The 13,606-nt window shown below is 42.1% G+C and overlaps 1 protein-coding gene across 2 annotated transcripts in view; it reads left to right on the forward strand.

Annotated features, from left to right (window-relative positions):
• The window catches only part of COBL (cordon-bleu WH2 repeat protein), a 370,310-nt gene that overhangs the window by 4,068 nt on the left and 352,636 nt on the right, over positions 1 to 13,606 (forward strand). The window lies entirely within an intron of this gene.

Raw genomic sequence — 13,606 nt, forward strand, 5'->3', positions numbered from 1 at the left:
TATGGGTCAGTGCAGCTCCAGCCTCTAGAATTGTCACTCTCCGTTTGCCCTTTCTTAACAAGCCATTTTCAGAAGCTTGCTGTTCCCAGAATGCACCCTGCTTTCTCAGACTTTTTCTCTCTGCCTGGAGTCTTTTCTCCTTCTTTCCCAGGATGATTCTCACTCATTGTTCAAACGTTCATCAGGGGGGCTTCCCATCTGAGCCTTCCCGTGAGTCCCCTCCCTCTCCTCTCCAGAGGTATGAGCTCTCTGATGTGTGTCTGGTGGCGCAGTGTCTACACACCCTCATTGGGTTTATGATTTTTGCCTTGCTTGACTCTCTGACCCTAAGCTTATAGCACAATAATAATAAGTACAAAGAATTCAGTAAACGAGCTCTCGTTTCCCATTTGTCAATGGAGGGAGCTGGAGAAGATGATCTCAAAACTCAAATGAGCTTTAAAATGGTATGTTCCGATGTGTTCCCGGAATATTCTAAATCTCTCTTCTTAAAAAGCCTACTTTTTCTAAAATTTGTGCTTAATCTTTTTTTTTGTCAGACCTACAGTAGAGCAGACAAATTGGCACCAATATTTGAGTCTAATATTCTTGGACTTGGCTTGTAACCTAGGGAGTTCAGTTCTTGGAGACTTGGGGGGCATTGGATGTCTTATTTTGAGAAAGATAAAGTGACTGTATTAGAGAGCCCAAAGTAATAGTGGCTTAATGAAGAAAGAATTTTCTCTCTCCTGCATAAAAGCCTACATCAATAGTCTGGGGCTGGTGCTGAGGTGCTAAAACCATCAGGGACTCAGTTCTTTCCATCTGGTTGCCCCACTGTGGCTGGTGTGCAGGTGTCCATCTGTCAGCTCCAGCACCCCATTGGAGAGGAAGACAGAGGGAGGACCCAGCCCAGACGTGGCACATATCATTTTGCTCCATTCCCATTGGTCGAACAATCACATGGTCATTTAAGAAGAGGCTTAGAGTAAGGGGGAACAAAAACCAGGGAACCTCCAGCAATGTTTGCCAATGTGATCATGTTTCTAACTGGCTAGTGAGAGTTAGGAGGAGCCATAGCAGATGCAGGCAGGCTGGGAGGTGATCACAGTGAGGACATGGCTCCTGCCTGCACTTTCCACCAGGGTCCTGGGAAGAGCCCCAAGTTTCTCAAGAAGGAGTGACCTGACACTTCCTTGGTTTGCTCTGATTATAATTCACAGAGAGTGATACAGATGGCATAGTTTGGTTGTAGATAGCACACATTTCTGGAGAGCAGGCTACCTGGGGGTCCAGAACATGGGGAAAGTGCAGAGACTCCAGCACCTCCCCCGATTCAGAGGAGCTCTGGTGCACAGTCGCTGCTCTGCGTAAATCCAAGTTTATATGTACTTTGTAAACTCAAACACAAGTGATGACCAGGGGCTTTGTACGTAAGAGAGCTCAGGGTGCTAACACTTTTTTTTTTTTTAGAATTGTGCTTTAGGTGAAAGTTTACAAAGCAATTCATTTCTCATTAAACAATTAATACACACATTGTTTTGTGACATTGGTTACCCACTCCATGATCTGTCAGTGCTCTCACCTTCTCCACCCTGGGTTCCCTGTTTCCACTTCTCCAGTTTTCCTGTCCCTTTCTGCCTTCTTGTCTTTGTGTTTTAGTCTGGTGTGCCCATTAGTCTCATATACATGATTGAACTATGAAGCACATTTCTCAGTGTGTTATTGTTTGCCCTACAGATCTGTCTAATATTAGGCTGAAGGGTGAGCCTCAGGAGTGACTTCAGTACTGAGTTAAAAGGATGTCCAGGGGCCATACTCTGGGTGTTTCTTCAGTCTTTGTTAGACCAGCAAATCTGGTCTTTTTTTTTTTTTTTTTTGGTGAGTTTGAATTTTGTCCTACATTTTTCTCCTGCTCTGCCTGGGACAGTCTATTTTGATCCCTGTCAGAGCAGTGGGTGGAGGTAGCCAGGCACCATCTAGTTGTTTTGGGCTCAGTCTGGTGAAGGTTGTGGTAGTTGCGGTCCATTAGTCCTTTGAACTAATCTTTCCATTGTGTCTTTGGTTTTCTTCAGCTGGGATGGGACCAGTAGATGTACCTTAGATGGCCACTTGCAGGCTTCTAAGACCCCAGATGCTACTTACCAAAGTTGAATGTGGAACATTTTCTTTATAAACTATGTTATGCCAGTTGAACTAGATGTCCCCCAAGACCATGGTCCCCACAGCCCTCAGCCCAGTAATTCAGTCCCTCAGGGAATTTGAATGTGTTTGTGAAGCTTCGTGCTTGTTTTTAAATGATGTCTCTCTTCTCCTCACTCATTTCCACTTCAGTAGAGGTGTCTATCAGCCTAGAAAGGTGGTGAACAGGAATTTATTGTGTAAGGCCTGAGGGTACCCTGGAATGGAACCCAGAGCGTCCTGCTTACCGCTGCCTTGGAAGAGTCAACGCACGTTGGAGAGAAAGTTTGCTTAAAAATGTAAAGGGTCAGCATAGCATTTATGTCAGCACAGAGGCTCTGTCTGGTCTTAGGAGTCGGAGAACAGGAGATATACCAAATATAAGGACTTTACAATTATGTGTAAATAAGTGGAACAATTAAGTACTGAAGTAGCAAATTAATGTTAAGGACGTCAGTGGGAAAGCCTGTGAGTGTATATTTGGGTGTGTGTGCAATGGGAGTGAAAGTAAAGCGAACTTCCAGTCCTGGGCAAAGCAGCAGGTTCCCACATTGGATCCTGGCAGTTTTTTTAGACCTCCTGATTTGGGCTGGGAGTGATAGAATGTCAAAAGTGTATATATTTTTGTTCATGTGGCTAATATTTGTTTGTAAATGTAGTTTTGTTGGCTGGAACCCAATTAATTAACAGTAAAACTCATTAGTGCTCAATAAACAAGGCATTAGATTGGAGAAACTGATTCCAGATAGAAGACATTTGCCACTCAGAGTCCATCCTTGCCCAGGTCCCATCTGCCACCCTCTGTCTTCCTTTCTCTAGTTATTATGTAGGATTGGTTTAGAGTGAAATTGAAAACCTCTCTCCCTCCCACTGTGTGTCTAAACCACTTACTACATCATAATGGTTAACATTGTTCTGACAACATCACACACATAAGGAATAATTTGTAGGCCTCTTGGAAGAGTCACATGACCCAATTTGATTTAAAAAGTGTTAATTAGGATAATGAAGTCTGAGTGTTTCTTTTGCCTTCCAGAAACCAAACCCATTGCCATTGAGTCTGTGATGACTCATAGTGACCCTATAGGACACAGTAGAACTGCTGCACAGGGTGTCCAAGCCTGTGGTCTTTATGGAAGCAGACTGCCACATCTTTCTCCCCTGGAGCGGCTGGTGGGTTTGAATCTCTGACCTTTTGGTTAGCAGCTGAGTGCTTAACCACTGCACCATCAAGGCTCTCTTTTTCTTGCCTTAATAACCCCTAAATCAGTACTTTTGACCACTTTTCAGATATATTTGATTGGTTTTAATGGAAAGAGAATATGCCCTGAATGAGGTTAGTGTGTGAATTTAGGAACATTCAGAAAAACAATGAAAACTAGTTTAGTAATTAGATGAATTTAAGTTGAAAACAGTTTCAGTTTGGAATACATTATTTTTCAAGTTTTTTTTTTTTTTTAGCATAACATTTCACACCTTAGGAATGATAATTTAAAAAAAATGTTAAAAGGAGGAAACAAAATTTATATTCACAAGGACATGCATTATTTTAGAATTTTTTGCTGTTGATGACTAATATTTTCTAGCTGATGGGGCTTGATAGTTGCCAGCTTGATAACACACTGTGAGAGCTGCCTTTCACCTCAGTCCTCTGAAGTTGGCAGGGTAGTGATTATCCTCTCCATTTTATAGGTCATGTTGTCACATAATTCTTAAGTCTTGAATCCGGTGTCTCAGCTCCTCATCCTCTGGTCATCCTACTTCACCAAGCAGAAGCACAGGGCGTGATTTCCAAAGTCCCCCTTTCCTGAAGCCCCCATCCCGGCTTCCAGCATGGCAGTGCCTGGTATTGATCGGCTGTATTTCTGATCGTCCTGTGTTTCTCAGGGGCAATTTTCTAAAGAAACCATCCACTGCAGGTATCAGCATGACATCTCCCTTATACAGGAGGATGCTTACGTTACTGCCTGATTTTCATGGCGTTAATGCATTTCTAGATCATAACTCCTGAGACTCTTAGGTGGCATTTTATTTTTTTGAAAGACATATATGAGGTGTGATAGGTGATGACCAAACTTGGCTGTTGTTGAGCACAGTTAATGCATTCATGAGTTAATATAATGAATTGAATCCAGACTTCTCCCCCTCCCACCTCCCCAGCAAGATAATCTGCCTTGATCCCAATTTATGAATTAATAAACATTTAAAAGCCTTCCCTTTTGTCCTGGATGTTGCTCAGCTCACGGGGTGTTGTGCCGATACATTTGATAAAAGCGGAGAGCTCTGCTTTGACCAACACATGGCTTCCTTCAAAGTAGTAGGGTAAACAGAATCCAAAGTCACACATTTTCCAGTTGTGTTTTCTTGTTGGTAATTGTAGATATAGCTGGGCCTTCCTCCTTGCTCCAGGCTGAGCTGAGCTGAGCTGTGCTGTTCAGGGTATCATAGTCTTCCTGTTGAGCCCAGTGATCCTTTACTGCCTCATCCCTGACAGGTGCACGCTTGGTACGTTCGGGGCTTCCAGCAGTTAAAGTCATCCACGTCTCATTTACCAACAGGGATGAGCTGACCTGGGAAGAAGAGAGCCCTCTCTGTATGGCACTTCAGAGCTGATGTGTTGTTGATTGTGCTTACTGTTGCTTGTGCTAGCTTGACCCCGTTAGCCTGTTACAACTTTTACCAAGAGACATTGAAGGTTGGGAATGGTTGCCATAGTCATGAAGCAGAATTTGTTAATCCCTACTCCGTCCCCGCATCTGGGGCTTTTCAGTGTCAGAAGCGTTCTGACAGCAGACTGTGCTGTCTTAGCTCACTCAACGCCTATGTAAGTGGAACATCACTCAGTCCATTTTCTTTTTCTTTTCTTAAACTTGGTTTTAATCACTTGTACAAAAAGAATTTAACTCTCTTTATGATGTTTTGGAGTCCCTGGCTGGTGCAAACAGTGAAGCACTCAACTACTAACTACTAAGGTTGCGGTTCGAGCCTGCCCAGAGGTACCTTGGAAGAAAGGCCCTGGCAATCTGCTTCTGAAAGGACACAGCTTTGAAAACCTTACGGAGCAGTTCTGCTCTGCACACGTGGGTTGCCATGAGTCAGCATCGACTCCAGGGCAACTGTTTTGTTTACTTGTTTTATGATGTTTACTTACCTGTGTAGAATCCTCTCATTCTCTCAGTTGTAACTGAGGGTTATGAATGATATACGTAGAGTCTGAAGAATATACCTTTTGTCTCATTGTTGTAACTGTTGGTCTGTGCAAAACGTTGCTCTTTAAATAAGGCATCAGAATGGCAACCCCAGGGGAAAATTATGTTTCAGATGTTTTCTTGATGTTTACCAGAGTCTGGGTTTTAAAATTATACAGCATTCTTATGTTAGGGTTTAGACTTTAACTGAAGAGGTTAATGGGAAGTTACGGATGACTTGCTTTTAAACTGAGCTGACTTTAATAATATACTCATGTGCTGTGGGAGGGGCTACAGACTTCCACTGCATAACATTTTTACTAAGGTGGGTGTAGTGTTTTTCTAACGCTAAATATTAAAGTTAAGTGTTTTGTCCGGTCTACTCCCCTTGGGTCTCTAGTCATTCTTTTTCATTGGTGTTAAAATGTTTTCATTTCTTTTATACATACAAGAGTGACATATTAAAAAAAAATTTTTTTTCCCCCATAAAGTTTCCCTTGCATCTCTTTTTGTTTGTCAAAGTGAAGTAGAAACCATCCCTTGCTATGCATGAAGGTCTTGGGATTGGGACCTGGAGGGTTTTTCCACGGGGAAACATGAGCAGTTCACTGCTATTTGGTTCCTTCCATAGTGAGGGTATCAGTATAAAGAATGGTGTGGTGGTAGACACACAAGGCCTTCAAATACATTCTCTGCCACTCGAAGCTGTGTGACCAATGAATGAACCAACCAGTTGCCGTCAAGTCCGCTTCGACTGATGGGGTACTGTGCGTGTCAGAGTAGAACTGTACTCAATAGGGCTTTCAGTGAGTGATTTTTCAGAAGTAGTTTGGCGGGACTTTCTTTTGTGGCACCTCTGAATGGACTCTGACCTCCAACCTTTTGGTTAGCAACGGAGCTCATTAGCCATTTTTGCCACCCAGCGACCATAAAGTTATGTGACTCCAGGGAAGTTGTTTAATTTCTCTGTTGCTTAGTTCCCTTGTGACTAAAGTGGAGATAATGATACCTGAGTTGTAGGGGTTTTGTGAGTATTAGAGGTAATTAGAGAGACTATGAGTAATAGGATCTAGTAGAGTACCTGTCACATGGTAGTTAGTGTGATGATTTTTCTACCAGCAAGCATCAGGCCTGACCAAGGACATATAATAGACATGAAACCCTGTCCCAAGCCTGGGTTTTATGAAGATTTGCACTCCATTTCTAACAGAAAAATGTATCATTGTTGTTGTTAGGTGCTGTTCAGTTGTTTCCAACTTGTAGTGACTCCTAGGTACAATGGAACGAAACTCTGCCTGGTCCTGTGCCATCCTTACAGTTGTTATGCTTGAGCCCATTGTTATAGCCACTGAGTCAATCCATCTCATTGAGGGTCTTCCTCTTTTTTGCTGACCCTGTACTTTACTAAGCATGATGTCCTCCAGGATCAGGAAAATGTACCATTAACATTATGTTTTCTTATGGTAGAAATACAGTCAATGCTACCATGATATGAAATTAACAGCAATCGTAATTATCATTAGTACTTGTTGGCTTAAAACAAATATGCAATATAAATATAACAATAGTATCTCATACTCATAAATTGCTTTTACACATATGTTGTAAATGCAGATTCATAGTGGGACCAGGTAGGTAAGTCACGTGGATGAGGAAGTAACAAGTTGGAGAGGGAGGTGAGAGGACTAGTGGGGGAACTGATGGGGGATCCTGTGTTCCTTCCCCAGGGGATTTGTGGGAAAGTACCACTCACCCTGGCATGACATATTAACCCCCTGACCGCCAGTCTGTGGCCTCTGCTTTATTGCTTCTAAAATAGAGGTTATCCTGTTTGTGTGTGTGTGTGTGTGTGTGTGTATTCGTTCCCATAGCAGTTCTTGGATGTTGGTAGGGCAAGATCACCATTTGTCTTTATTAAAGGTGTAAACTGCTTCTGTTTACCAAATAACTTTTCCAAGCAGACATTGGCATTTGCAACAACCTGGGACTGGCATTCTGATCTCCTGACTGTTGGACCAGAGAGGCTTTTCTGAATTAGAATGCAGTGTCTGTGAACTTTTCCCTGAACCCGGGGAACACCTAACATCATTGCATGATATCCTTTACACATTAAAAGAATGTAAAAATAAATACCTGAGTTCAGCATTTACTTGACACAGTCAGCAGCAATCTGTCACATATATTCTGTCAGCTGCTCTGTAGATTACTCACAGCCAAATAATAATATAGGATGATTTCCTCAAAGCATAGTGTTTGGATATTAGATAAAATACTGAGCAAGCCTGTAGATCCGCTGGGAAAAGTGTGCGTAAAGGATTGATGATCCAAGTAAACTAGATTAGAGTGTATTTACGGTTTCCTGCTTGGGATTGGATGGGCAGTAAGTTAAATTTGGACAAATATGAATAGTTTGTCTCATGTTACATCTAAGAACTTTGTAAATTCCCCACCCCAAGTGAATTCACTTGATATAAATAGTTGCTTAATGAATATTTGCTGCTTTGACAAATTTCCTCTTAGAATGAATCCATTTTTTGCTAAGGGACACTGACAATGATTAAGAGGTTGAACCTGTCTCTCTTTGTGCTGCTCTTTCAGCCAGGGGAGAAGGGATGCTTCCATCACCTGTCACCACCAACATGTCTTCTCATTATATACGTTAAAGCCAGATGTTTTTATTGACATTATTCCCATTCTGGTAATGGGATTTCCATTCCACATTTGAATGTAGAAGCATCAATCTGAAATTCTGGCCTGTTTTATTAACTTCATGATGAGGCTAGGGAGACATCAATTTGTTGTTGTGTTTTAAAAACATTTTAACTTGTGAAGTATGGGTTTCTATGGCAGTGATGGAAATAATAACTTATTTCTAAGAAAGCAATTCTCTGAGTGGTAGATTATTGCCATAGTTTCAGCATTACATCAGGAAAATGGAGCCATTGGTTTAGCACATGCCAACCCATGAGTCATCACGCCTTCCTGGCAGGGGGGGGTTAAGACTTCAGTAACACCCTCTGATAACGAAGCTTTGTGCCCTGTGTGATGCCTTCTTTTAAAGTAGTTGTAGTATTTCATTATCAAGGAGTGAAAATGAACTTGGGTTAAGCTCCTATATTCTGAAAACATTAGTATCACCGGAATTTTGACTCTTCAGGGTAAAAAAAAAAAGAATGGACTTAAGTATTTATTTTAGCAATAGTATATCTTAAAGTAGAATTTCTCATTGAACTTAGAAGCTTGGAAATGACAATGACATTGCTTCATTAATGTGACTCCTCGAAATGTATTATGCTGTGGGTGAAGCTGAGTTGTGGCCCTTATTAGCCAGGCAGACAGTCTATGAGTATTTCATAAGTGTGCCTGGGGCAGCAGTGAGGGCACAGAGAAGTGAAGCCCAGCACCCCTGCCCTCCAGCCCTGAGACCAGAATGAGGCTGTGACATTTAGGACAAGTCAAGACCAACTAAAACAGAGGTCTTGTAACTATAACTGGTAAGAAAGGGGCAGCCCTTTGAAGCTGGGGAATAAGGGAAAGCTGGTCAGTTTGTGAGCTGAGGATTGACAGTTGGATGAAATATGGCTAGGTGGAGAGGCAGAGACGGGCATTCTAGCAGGGGCCCACCAGGCATGGAAGTGTGAGGATGGAGGGAGGCTCAAGGCTTGTTCCCATCACAGTGGGACCAACAGACTAAAGTGCAATGGAAAGACCCCCAGTCTGCTGAAGGGGGATATTGAGGAAGGCATAGGATTTAGATTCCCAAAGAGGTAGCTTGGGACCACATTTTGGTGGTCTACAAGGCCAGCTTGGGAAGTCTGGATTTTCTCTTGAAGAAGCGAGACATTGATCAAAGTTTTCTAAGCAGGGGAGTGTCATCCTTGTGGACAGAGGTCATTCTAAGAAGATTAGACTGTGCCAGAGAGCAGGAGAAATCAGTGCAGAAAAAGAGTCCAGGGCCCTGCTGGAACAGCCAGCATTACAGGTACCCAGGCCCAAGTGATTATGGCTTGACCCCACTACCTGCAGTGTGAATGGAAGAGAAGGGCAGTGTCAGAAACACCAAAAAGCAAGACTAGGTAAGTCACAGGTTACTGGGTGGTAAGGCAGCTCCAGAGCAAGGGAGGAGAGAAGAATGCTCCAGAGACGTCAAACTTGGAAACTGGAAGGAAGGCAGGATCCATAGGAGAAAGAGGAAAGTGGGGACTGGTATTGAGGGTCAGCGGGGTAGTTAGGAAGAAAGGAGCACATTGTTTTGGCTGTTCATAGACCTATTCATTTGCCCAAGTATTAAGTGTTTACAAAAAAAATTTTTTTTCTTTTTTTTTATGGCATTGCTGAGAAAAGAATAAAAGGTGAATCAGGCAGGATTCCATCCTCCAGATACTTCAGCTAGATAGGAGCGGTACATTACGAGTGTGTTTGACACCCAAGGGCAAGGAAGTGCTGAGGAGGGAGAGCGAGGTCCGGTTCAGAGCCAGAGAGAGGACATCCTAGTAGAGAGCACAGCCAGCAGTCTCCCTGAAGACAAGGATGTGTTGCACCTTCTACTACATGTCAAGCTCTTAATAACAGTAGTCAACATTAGTGGGTACATCCCAGGGGCCAGGCTCCGTTTACATCATTTCATTCTTACAGTAGCCTATGGAGTAGGTACTATTATTTCTCCCATTTGAAAAATGAGGAACATGAGACCTGTGGAGGTTAAGCCACTTGACCAAGATCAGCTAGCACCAGATCTAACCTAGCCATCATACGGCTCAGTTTGTGCTCTCACACAGTCAACCAAAACAACAATGACAAAAAACAAACCAGCTACTGTCAAGTTCACTACAACTCAGACTGATGCCATGTGTGCAGAGTAGAGCTGTGCTCCGTAGGGTTCTCAATGACTGATATTCTGGAAGCAGGTCGCCAGGCTTTTCTGGGCTTAGGTTCAAACTGCCAAACTTTAGGTTATCAGCTGAATGTGTTAATCATTTGTGCCACCTAGGGATGATTCCTTACTCAGCCATCTTATCATTGTTAGGTGCCTTCGAGTCTGTCCTGACTTACTGTGTATAGCAGAAGAAAGCACTGCCTGTTCCTGCACCATCCTTATTGTCGTTGATATGTGTAAGCCCATTATTGCAGCCACTGAGTCAATCCATCATGTTGAGGATCTTCCCTTTTCTTTCAGTGACCCTCTACTTTACCAAGCATGATGCCCTTCTCCAGGGACTGGTTCCTCTGGATAACATGACCAGGGTATGTGAGAGAAAGTCTCATCATCCTTGCTTCTAAGGAGCATTCAGGCTGTATGTCTTCCAAGTTAGATTTGTTCTTTCTTCTGGAAGTCCATGGCACATTCAATATCCTTCGCCAACACCATAATCCAAAGGCATCAATTCTTCTTCAGTCTTCCGTATGCAGTATCCAGCTTTTGCTTGCATGAGGGGATTGAAAATACCATGGCTTCAGTCAGGCATACCTTAGTCCTCAAAGTGACATCTTTGGTTTTTAACACCGTAAAGAGGTCTTTTGCAGCAGATTTGCCCAATTCAATACTGTGTTTGATCCTTGCTGCTGCTTCCCTGGGCGTTGATTTCAGATCCAAGCAAAACGAAATCCTTAACAACTTCAGTATTTTTTCCCCTTATCGTGATATTGTTTATTGGTCCAGTTGTGAGGATTTTTGTTTTTTGTTGAGGTGCAATCCGTACTGAAGGCTGTAGTCTTTTATCTTCATCAGTAAGTGCTTCAAGTTCTATTTGCTTTCTGCAAGCAAGGTTGTGTCATCTGCATATGGCAGGTTGTTAATGAGTCTTCCTCCAATCCTGATGCTGTGTTCTTCGCACAGTCCAGCTTCTCTAATTATTTGCTCAGCATGCAAATTGAATAAGCATAGTAAAGGATACAAACCTGCCACACACCTTTCTTGATTTCAAACTACACAGTATACCTTTGTTCTCTTCGAAGAACTGCCTCTTTGTCTATGTATAGGTTCTGCATGAGCTCGATTGAGTGATCTGGAATTCATATTCTTCTCAGTGTCATCCATAATTTGTTATGATCCACACAGTCGAATGCCTTTGCATAATCAATAAAGCACTGGTAAAGATCTTTCTGGTATTCTCTGTTTTCAGTCAAGATCCATCTGCCATCAGCAGTGATATCCCTAATTCTAAGACCTCTTCTGAACCTGGCTTGAATTTCTGGAAGTTTCTGTGGAAGCACTGCTGCAACCGTTTTTGAGTTATCTTCAGCAAAATTTTACTTATGTGTGATATTAATGATATCGTTCGATAATTTCTGCAATCTGTTGGGTCGCTTTTCTTTGGAATGGGCACAAATAAGGATCTTTTCCAGTGAGTTGGCCAGGTAACTGCCTTCCAAATTTCTTGGCATAGATGAGTGAGCTTTTTCAGTGTTGCATCCATTTGTTGAAACGTCTCAATTGGTATTCCTTCAATTCCCGGAGCCTTGTTTTTTGCCAATGCTGTCAGTACAGCTTAGACTTCTTCCTTCAGTACCGTTAGTTCTTGATCCTGTGCTACCTTCTGAAATGATTGAATGTTGACTAATTCTTTTTGGCACAGTGATTGTGTATTCTTGCCATCTTCTTTTGATGCTTCCTACCTTGTTCAGTACTTTACCCATAGAAGCCTTCAGAATTGCAACTCCAGGTCTGAATTTTTCCTTTACTTCTTTCCCCTTGAGAAATGCTGAGTATGTTCTTCCCTTTTGGTTTTCTTAACCCAAGCCTTTGCACATTTCATTATAATACTTTACTCTGTCTTCTCGTGCTGCCCTTTGAAATCATCTGTTCAGGTTTTTTACTTTGTCATTTCTTTCATTCATTTTAGCTACTCTGTGTTCAAGAGCAAGTTTCACTGTCTCTTCTGGATTTTGGTCTTTTCTTTCTTTTTAATCACCTTTACTTTCTTCATGTATGATATCCTTGATGTCACCCAACAACTCATCTGATTTTCAGTCATTAGCGTTCAGTGCATCAAATCTATCCTTGAGATGATCTCTAAATCGAGGTGGGTTATCCTCAAAGTCATGCTTTGGCTCTTGACTTGTTTTAATTTTTTTCAGCTTCAACTTGAACTTGTGTATGAGCAATTGATGGTCTGTTCCACAGTTGGCCCCTGGCCTTGTTCCAACTGATGATACTGAGCTTCTCCATCATCTCTGTCCACAGGTGTAGTTGATTTAGATTCCTGTAAATTCTGTCTGGCGAGGTCCATGTGTATAGTCACCATTTGTGTTGCTGAAAAAGGTTTTTTTCCAATGAGTAGGTCATTGGTCTTGCAAAATTCTGTCATAGGATTTCTGGCTTTGTTTCTATTACAAGGACCATGTTTTCAACTATTGATCCTTCTTCTCTGTTTCCAACCATTGCATAATTGTCAATGTTTGATCAAATTCAGACTGCCCAAGTTGGTAAAAATCTCCAGTTTCTTCATCTTTGGCATTAGTGGTTGATGGGTAAATTTGAATATTAGTCCTATTAACTGGTCTTCCTTGTAGGCATGTGGTTATTATCTTATCACTACAGAGTTGTACTTTGGGATAGGTCTTGAAATGTTCTTTTTGGCAATGAATGTGATGCCATTCCTCTTCAATTTGTCATTCCTGGCATAGTAAATCATATGATTGTGTGATTCAGAATGGTCAATACCAGTTCATTTCGGGTCACTAAATGCCTAGGATAGGGTTGCTATGAGTCAGAATCAACTTGACGGAACGGGTTTGGTTTTGGAATGCCTAGGAAGTTGATCTTCAAGAGTTCCATTTCATTTTTGACAGCTTCCAATTTTCCTTGATTCATACATTGTACATTCCATGTCGCAATTATTAATGGATGTTTGCAGCTGTTACTTCTTATTTTGAATGGTGCCACACAAGCAAGTGAAGGTCCTGAGACCCTTACTCCGTCCACATCATTAAGGTTGACTACTTTGAGGAGGCAGCTCTTCCCAGCTGTATTCTTGAGTGCCTTCCAATCTGAGGGGCTTCTCTTCCGCCACTATATCAGACAATATTCTGCTGCTGTTCATAAGGTTTTCACTGTCCAGTTTTTTCAGAAGTAAATTGCCAGGTCCTTCTTCCTAATCTGTATTAATCTGGAAGCTCCACTTGAAACCTGTCCAGTACAGGAGGCACTTGGTGGTATTTGAAATACTGTTGGCATAGCTTCCAAAATTACAGCAACACAGCACCCAAGCCACCACAGTACCCAGCCTACTGCTCATCACATGTTTGTTGATGAGTCT

The sequence above is a fragment of the Loxodonta africana genome, chromosome 8 (genome assembly GCF_030014295.1).
Source record: "Loxodonta africana isolate mLoxAfr1 chromosome 8, mLoxAfr1.hap2, whole genome shotgun sequence".
NCBI classification, from domain to species: domain Eukaryota; kingdom Metazoa; phylum Chordata; class Mammalia; order Proboscidea; family Elephantidae; genus Loxodonta; species Loxodonta africana.